Genomic DNA, 9,529 nt, shown 5'->3' with positions numbered 1-9,529 from the left:
TTATGTGTGTTTTTGGCAACAGCAAAAATATTGTGTATTTATTGTTAAATAAGGTTCCCAAAGAGACAATTTTACACTAAAACATTCATATGTAAGTAAGTACAAAGAGCAGAAATACAGTGACTTGTAAAACAAGGTATAAAGGTCGCGTCCATTCACAAATAGGAGAACAAACAGCTAATTCATTGTGTGAGTCGGTCATTTATGATTCGTAAGACTATTTCAAATTTTAAAAATGTATCTTATAAGACTATTGCTTTTTCCCTTAATCTTAAGTTAGCAAATATAAATAAACTGCTTCCTAGCTTGAAGGAGAAAGTCTGCAAGTTTATAATCGAGAGTGACGACCCTTTAAAAGAAGAAACAATTATCAAAACTAGATAAATAGGGCTCAAATAGGAAACAGGTGGTGACTTTTTTCGAAGAGACTCAGCCTTTATGGTATGGTTCGCAGGACCAAATCTGGACAAAGTCTGTAGCTTTTACTCGACATTGTACACTTTTTCCTAAAGTACTTTTTGTTGTTTTGCAACACATTATTTTATTTATTATTTGTAGTTGTTGTTGATGTTGTTGCTGTAATTCTCTTGGTTATGTTGTCGTATGTGTTTTGTGTATGTTTTCATCTGATTCTGACAAATTGAAGTTAAACTGTCTCTGGTGTATGTAGTTTTTTTTTTTGTTTCTCTATATGTTGAGTTACACAACAAGAACTCTGAACTATGTATGTGAAGGATGAGGAAGTTGAAACATTTGTTTTGGGTGTTAATAAAAAATATATATACACATCCTTAGACATACAATTACATTTTTACTCAGACAAATTTTATTATTTAGATTGGTCATGGTGTTTTGAAAAAAAAAAAAAAAAAATAGAGAAAGTAACTAAATTAGAAAAGTTTCAGTTATCGTCCATTAGTTTATGGAAGACACTTTGCAAGGGTTTATAAATAGATGAAGCTACGTACGAGTTTTAAAACGAGATTATAAACTAGCCTTTAGTAAAAACAACAGACTTCTTTATGAACTAGACTATGCACGTGTTTTCATTGAGTTTTAAGCGAATGTATAGGCTAGTTTTAAGGCGAGTTTAAAGACAAGAGTATGGGCGAAATTATCGACGAGGCTGTAGATGAACTAATTTTATAGACGAGTTTGTATATGAAATATTGGGATATGGTTTTTAGACATAATTATAGAGAAAAGTCGAATTCAAAGATTTCAAAGAAACATTTTCTTTAAAACTCTTTGGATGAGAAATTTCAAATCATTTTTAAAAGGGAGTTTCAGACAACCTAGACGACGATATATCAGGATTTTTCTTTGGTATAACTCCTTCTGAAACCTCATATTCTTCTTCGAAAAGATTTTAATCTATAAAATTAAGTCAATGAAAAATCCACTCATTTTGCTTAAGTGTCGTAAAGTGGAGTTTTTTTCATCAATATGTATTACCCCCCAGCCCATGATTGCGTACAATATGTATTCCTATCACAGTTAAAAATCGTTTTTATTGCTTTATTGTCATGACAGCTTCCAATAGATTTTTATTATCATTTACGATTTTTAATTTAAATGGGATTTTTTACACATTTTATTTATTCCGTTTTTTTTTATTTGCAATTTTCATTTTTCTTCCAACAAAACATCATTAATCTTAAAATTTCCTAGACCTTATTTATGACTTGAAAGAAAGGAAGAAAAAATACATATTCTTGTTAACAATGACATTCATACAAGGTGGTTGGTTGTGCCAAACATTTAAAAGTAAAAAAGTTTAGAACATTAAAATATTATTATTTGAGCCGATTTTACTTATTTTTATGACAAACTCGTTTTTTGGTCGTTTAGCAATTTGAAACATGAAGTATTATTTTCAGATATAAAATGTATTTTAAATTAGAATTATTAAATTTTTTCATATCTTAACAAATAAAGAATGAAAAATGTTTTTTTTTTCTTTTATTTTTCTTTAGCAGACATTAAGTTTTCAGTTATATTTTTTTTTATGGGAGATTGTAAAACGTTAAAATTAAATTGTTGTTATTGTTAATGTTTTTTTTTTCACTTTTATTTTTCTGCAAAAGGACCTTTTTTCCTTTAAAAGCAATTTGTTTAATAGGGATGAAATTGTTTGTATGGGATTTTTGTATTTTAACGCTTGTTATTGTGCTGAAATTTTCGTTTTGCTCAAATAACCAAATGCATGAGGTGTATAAAAGCAATGAAAAGTATTTTTAATGCTTATTTTTAAAATAAGTTTTTTTCCATTGGTTTTATTATTTTGCACACATATAATAACGATTAAATTTAACAAATGCCAATTTTATATTTAATTTTTATATATAAATTTTTTTAACATTTTAATGGAAATTTCATGCCACAAATGTTTGATGTTTAAGTTAAACGTTTGAGATATTTTGGATATAAATTTAAAATTTGTATTAGAATTAAAAATGCAAAGTTGTTGTGTGCACAAATTTGCCTCTAGTTTTGCTACAACTACATTTATAATTGGTTAAAACTCGCCTATATTGTTGTCTAGAAACTCGTCTATAAATTAGGACTTCAAATTTACAAACTCGTCTAAAAAATATTTGTCTATTAACTCTTCTAAAATAGTGTTGTCTGTAAACTCGTCTAAAGTGTTGTCTATAGTCTCATCTGAAGTCTCCCCAACAATAACTATTAGCTATTATCTCCTCTACAGTGTTGTCTGTAAACTCCTCTAAAGTGTTGTCTATAGACTCGTTTATAGTCTCATCTAAAGTCTTGCCAACAATCTCGTTTATAAACTTGTCTATAGCCTCTCCTAAAATTAGTCTATAGTGAATTCTAAAGTCTTGTCTATTAACTTGTCTAAACTTTCGTTTGCAAACTTGTCTATAGTCTCTACTATGATCTCTATATGAAATCGTCAAAAATTAATTCATCTATAAAATTGTCTGTAGTCTCGTCTATATACTTATGTATGGTTTATCATACATATATCCTTGTCTTCCAGAAAACGTGTCTCATTGTTATTTACTTAGGCACCATTGTAATTTAACAATTAATAACAAATTAACATACTACACTTTGTTTGTAAGCCACAAACTCAATAACAACAATTTATTGTTTTTCTTTCAAAAAGGACACGTTTAACACAATACTCTCACACTTTCAAGTATTTACATAGAAAATTAACATTAATGTAAACCCCCAAACTAACATAAAGAAAAAAGCCTAAAAAGGAAAAAAAAACAAATCACACAAAATACAGCAAAAATTAATAGAAAAATTATTATTTGTTTTTGTTTTGTTGGGCATATGAAATCAAACAAAAATATAAATTACAAGCACAGGACACTTTTCAACAAAAACGTTTGAGTCATAGTTTGTGTAAAACCTACACTTTAAGACAAACAAACTTTGGTTTTCAATTGATTGTTGTTAAATAAAGGACATCAAACAAATGTAAGTATTGTTGTAATGAGCTTGAAAAACAATTACAAACCAATTTTCAATGAATATTTTCTTGTAACTTACGCGCTTTTATAAATATTTATTTAAACAAGGATATTTTTGTTGTATATATATATGTATTTCAATTTTTAAAGAAGCAAAAGGAAGCGAATCCTTTTACATTTGTTGAAATATAAAAAGACACGTGCTTGAACAACACGTGTCCTTTTAATGACCGCCTGGACTTCTTTTTTTTTTTCTTATAGGCTTTCAATGAAGGTAAATAGTAAAATAAAATGTTTTCCACAAATAAAAGAATCACAGTCATTGATTTTGTCAGTCAGGCAAATAGTCAGTCAGTCGTCAATCAGCCCGTCATTGATGGGTACAACGAACAAGTTAAGCCGATGACTAAATGAATGAGTTTTACGCGTTTTCAATAAATATATTGAAATTAATTCAGCGAGCTTATAAACATGCATGAGTTCCATTAGACAAAAAGCTTTTTGCTTTTTTCACAATTTGTGGATTTTTTCTTTTATATCTAGGTTTGTTTGTACATGACCATAACATTGGATCAGATCCTTTTGGTGGCATGACACAGAGGTAAACAAATTTGAACTCTTTTTTGTTGAGTTTTTTTTTCGGCTGATGTTGTCATGTTTTTCGCGCCCCACTAAACTTGAAAGGTCCAGCTGAGGGCAGTTTTATTTTATTTTTTATTTCTTTGTTTTATTTTATTACATGGGGTTCTGTCCAGTAGCTTTTACATGGACACATCATCTCTATTGTTTTTGTTTGTTGGCATACGTTCTTTTGTATAGTATTGAATTTCATTGGAGTGTATTTTTGGCGGGTTTCGTTTTACCTTTTAAAAGATTCATAACAAATTAAGTCACAGGATTCTTAATCATTGTAATTAATAATGTATTTATAGGGTGTTGTTGTACATGATTTGTTTTGAATTGAGATTGTCAGGTTTTAAAAGGATTAAAGGTATTGGAAGAGAAATACTTAATTTTTTTAAACTAAAATATTGTAGTTCTTTATTAATAACATAAGTGCCTATCTTGGTCCTGGTACTTTATAAAGTCCAATATTAGTTGTATATATAGTCCAATTTTAGTGATTCGATCGCAGTTCTTAATATAGTTGACCTTTACTACCAAACGTAGACTAATATCGGCTACATTGGTAGATTTTTTTGCTGTAATCATTGTCCTTCATTTTATCAAATTTAACCGTAATAGTAGTCACAATCATAGTTTGTAAACGATTACATGATTTTTGGTAAAGTAATTTCCAAAATTCTATTTATAAATCTTTAGGATCAATTTCATAAAAAAACACCCTGCCCTCATTCTTTTAAAACACATATTTCCTTAAAAATCTCTAACATATTTCATTGCCTCCCAAAAAGACATACGACAATTTTTATGAATATGACTTTTAACTTCAATAACTCATCAGCGTCACAGACTCCATCAACACTTGCAGCATCAACACACACAGACACCCAACACACTTCCTCATCTAACAAAGAATAAAAACTCCATCAACACTCAGTCATTTACACTGTCTCTTTTGGAGTTTATAACAGAGTTTTACGTTTTATTTTGAAACAAATATTTCCTAAATAAAAACCAATACACAAGATAATTTATCACACATGCCTACACGTTCATTACATGAACAAATATGTAAGAAAATTTATATGTAATACCGAAGTGTGGATGCGTATTTAAAGGACTTAACAGTCAGCCCTGCAGTTTAAAATATTGGCCAAATATATTTTATAACTACTTATTATTAGCTAGAAAAATATCTACATTATTAAACTAGCAAACTTCTTTGAAGACTTTGATTTATCTTCATTCATATTGGTGGGGAAATTTAAACCTTTGGCAAGTTTACACACTAGCGAAATTACTAGCCACTGGTGGACGATTGGTAACATTTTTCAGAAGCAATGTTTTCAAGTTTACAGTTGCACAATTTATGCCCTAAGTAAAATTTTTAAATTTGTATTTCCGCCTGTAACTGTTTTTAAAATGGGATATTGTGAACTTTAGCACTAGAGGGTAGTGTTTCATATGTATGAGCACTAAAAGTCCTTTATCATATAAATATGCATAAAGTAAATGTGTTAGTGCCTCTTACACATTTATATTCATAAACTCATAAATGTGTTTATGTTAAATATTCTATATTGAGTTGTCTTCTTGTTTTGTTTTGTTTTTGCTGCATTAAGAAAGAAACAATAAAATCCTTATTGAGGAGTTTGAAATTGTGGTGTTTACTTGAAGTTTAAGTTGAAGAGAAAAAAAAAACTACATGTTCTAATAATAAAACATCAACTGGCGCGTTAAATATTACAGTGATGATTTGCAGCCGCTGCTAAATCATCTAAATCTAAAGACCATAGATTACATATGATATTTTGGGGGAAAGTGTGATATTAATGGGTGGGAGAAGAAGTTGTTTCTTTGAGAGATATTATAAGGGAAGCATTAAAAGGACAATCTCAATTAACATTGGAAAATTTTTAAATAACTTTAACAGATAGACGTCGCATTTGTCAAAAATATTGTAGCTTAGGTTAGTTTGTACCTCTGTTCAAAAATCAGTACTACTTTTCCCCTAACCAATAATTTTTAAGAACTGTGTGTTAAGTAAAATACAAATTTCAATTTTATTCCTTTTTACAGCAAGTGTGGCATGATACGTTCCAAAATATATAGCGACTTGCTTTACATGTCAAAAGCAATATTATTTTGATCTTCAAAAATATTTTTATTTTAAATTTACATGGAAATTATTTGTATGTAAGTTTAGACGGTATTAAATGAAAACATAAATTATTTATTTAGAAATATTATGATTTTGAGTATGCTGTAATATGTCAAATATTTACGAAAACATATTGCTGTACAATAATATTTATGTTTCATTTAAAGTTTAAAAAATATTGAGGAAATTGATCAAAATTGTTTTTAGACTTTTAAGTAAATTTTATAAGAAAATTTAAAAAATAGTTGATTTTGTAATTTAAAAATCCAATCGTAGCCCAAATATAGTTTCAATTGTAGCCCGATTATTACTTCAATCTATGAAGCTCTTATTTTTAATCTCAGTGAATGCCAAGCTTCAATTTCAGTTCAATATTTTTTAATCTTTATATAGTCTTACTTTAGTTTTAATTGTAGTTCATGTTTTATTTATTAAACTTTTTTTAAAAACATTTTACATTCGGTTAATGATTTAATATATTCGTTAAATATTTATTGTAATTTCAAGACCCAATTACTTAAACTCCCTGCACACTGACCTTCACAAAAAACTTTAATCTTTTATAATAGAAAAGGTGTTGCTTTAAAATTCGACCTTTCAAAATACTTAATGTCCTTTATGTTCGACTCCACAACAACCCTCAAAATAAGTAACGATTAACTTTCTTTTGAAAAAAGTTTGTTGACCAGAAAAACTCACTCTTCAGTAACGAAATGAATTGTTGCTTTACTAAAGAAAAAACTCAAAATTTAAAAGCAAGACTTAAGTATGAACATAAAATTTTCTGTTTTACGATGAAAAAGTTACAAAAAAAGAAACTTACAAAACATAAAAATGTATAAAAAGCAGAGATGACCCCTTATAAGCTTGACCATCTATACACATATGCCGGAAAGTATGTGTTTAACTTTTATTTGCCTGGAGTCCACAAATCAAAAAGAAATTATCCTTTTGCCAGACCCTTTTGTATAAAATACTTATAACAAGGTGTGGAAATCCTTTACAAAAAAAAAACCCAGTAATTTCTTTTTAATATCAAGACCAGTATTTAACAACAAAAAACATGACTGAAATGAATTGAATAGAATAAAATTGAACAGCATTTAGGAAGGAGTAGTACATCTAACACAATATTAGCCAAAAATAAATAACCATAAATAAACCTAAAATGACGAAGATGAATTGAAAGTATTTAAATATTTAAATTGACAAAGAGTAATGGAAAAAAGGGAACTTTCTTTACAAAATTTTTGTTATATGGTCAATAAAATAAACTTTGGGCTAAAAGAAATATAAAAAGGAAGAGCAAGGAGGCAGACATAAGACAAGCACTTAAGGGATCTATATATATAATTTTGAGTTCAACAAGAGTTGGAGTTTGGTCTTCAAATAATCAACAGTTATAGAAAAAGTTTTTTTTTGGGTAACCAACAAACAAATAAAGACCAAAAACAGACGCTTGACCTAACGAACCATAAATTAACTACGTTAGTTTTAAGTGCTGCCAAGTGTTGGTAACGTCCTTGTTTTCAACATTTTACAATTCGTAAAGTGTTGTTTTAAGTGTTGGTGAGTTGATGTTGTTACCTGTAGTCATAAAAACTTTAGATGTTTAGTATAAGTATGGATGTATAAAGATATCCTTTGAAAAATATTGAATTTGTTTTTATATCTAAATTTTGTAAATTCGATTATAATAGACAAAAGCTTCGGAAATATGTTTGTATTTATAATATTAAGAGAAATATGGTTCAAATAAAGTTTTGTAGAAAAGAATTCTCTTTCTTTTAACATTTTTCAATAAATTTCCTTAGAGACATTGAGATTGGTTTGCAAATTTGCATATTAAACAAATATTTATTATGAAAAATATGCATATAGTTAATTAAGAAAAGATTATAAAAACAAAAGAATATGCTTTTTAATTTAGAAAAGGAAAATTATTAAAAACAAATTTTCTTCAATATAAAGTATTCAATCCGAAACTTAAACTAAGGAATATCCTTAATTCACCTTTACTTTAATCCTTTTATCAAAGTCCAATCATATTCCGATTTTAGTTTTATTCGTAGTCTAATCGTAGCTTCACTTAAGTTTATTAATAATATTTAATAATTTTCTTTAAACATTTTCCTATAAAGATAATATCGCTGTTAAAGGATCCTAAGAAAAAAAATCATTCATATTCCTCTAAACCATAACAATAGAACGTCTCTTTTTATAGGAAACCATATTCATAAAAGTTGTATTTGTAATATCTTTATATTGTTAATATACTGCATAAAGTTATTGCCATGCACATGTTACTTTCTTTCTTGATACAACTTGCAACAATACTTTTGAATACAACAAGCAGTTAAGCATAACATTTACTAGCAGCAGCATCATATTTACTAAAAATGGATTCATCTTTTCAAAGAAAGGAAACAATACTAAAACAACAACCTCACACATGTCGAAAGTATAAATGCAATAATATAGTACAGCTTTCAATACATTCAAGACATTGACTTGTATGGAGGTGTCTTCTCTTTTAATGCAGTTGTATTTTTTCGATGCACAATAACCGTGCAACAACCATAAAGCAACAATTGTTGTTTGGCTTAATAAACTCCAAAGCAGTAAAATTTTACTTGTTCATCATACTTTTATAATAATAGAAATTAACCCCTTAAGAGCTAGTATTTTCTAGATTGAAGATATTCTCAAATATTTTTTTGGGGTTTCTAAAGGGTTAATAGTTAAAATATTTCCATCAAAATGTTGATAATAAGGTATATAATTTAATAACACAGAAAAACGAGTAAGAAAACAATAACTATGTTTCTATGTTTGCCTTTTTTTGTTGCTGCAAATGTTAAGATTGCTACACTATTGTTTTCCAGTTTCTTAAGCAGAGGTGCTTTTCCATGTCAGTTCTTCTTATTGTGTTTTTTACTTATTTAAACATTTTACATTTACAAAACATTTATGCATGTTTTCTTTTAGTTTCAATGTACATTTGTATTTTGCAACCTTCTCACAGTATGCAATAATTTTCTATTTATTTTAAGAACCTAAAAGTATGCAAGCTCCTTTTTTACTATTTTACGTTTAAATAAGCATATTGTTGTTTAGCTACAAGACTTGAAAAGTAGTCAAGCAAAACAGTAGTGTATACAAATAAATGTATATGTACGTATATATAAATGCCAGGATATATGAGGATATATGTACATATGTGTGTGTGCGTAAGAGTGTGTTAGTATTTTTATTGTATTGAGCTTTTTTTAATTTTTTTTGCTTTATGAGTAAA

Source organism: Lucilia cuprina, chromosome 5 (genome assembly GCF_022045245.1).
Source record: "Lucilia cuprina isolate Lc7/37 chromosome 5, ASM2204524v1, whole genome shotgun sequence".
In the NCBI taxonomy this organism is placed as follows: Eukaryota; Metazoa; Arthropoda; class Insecta; order Diptera; family Calliphoridae; genus Lucilia; species Lucilia cuprina.
The sequence above is the reverse complement of the archived record's forward strand: the minus strand, read 5'-3'. Positions refer to the sequence as shown.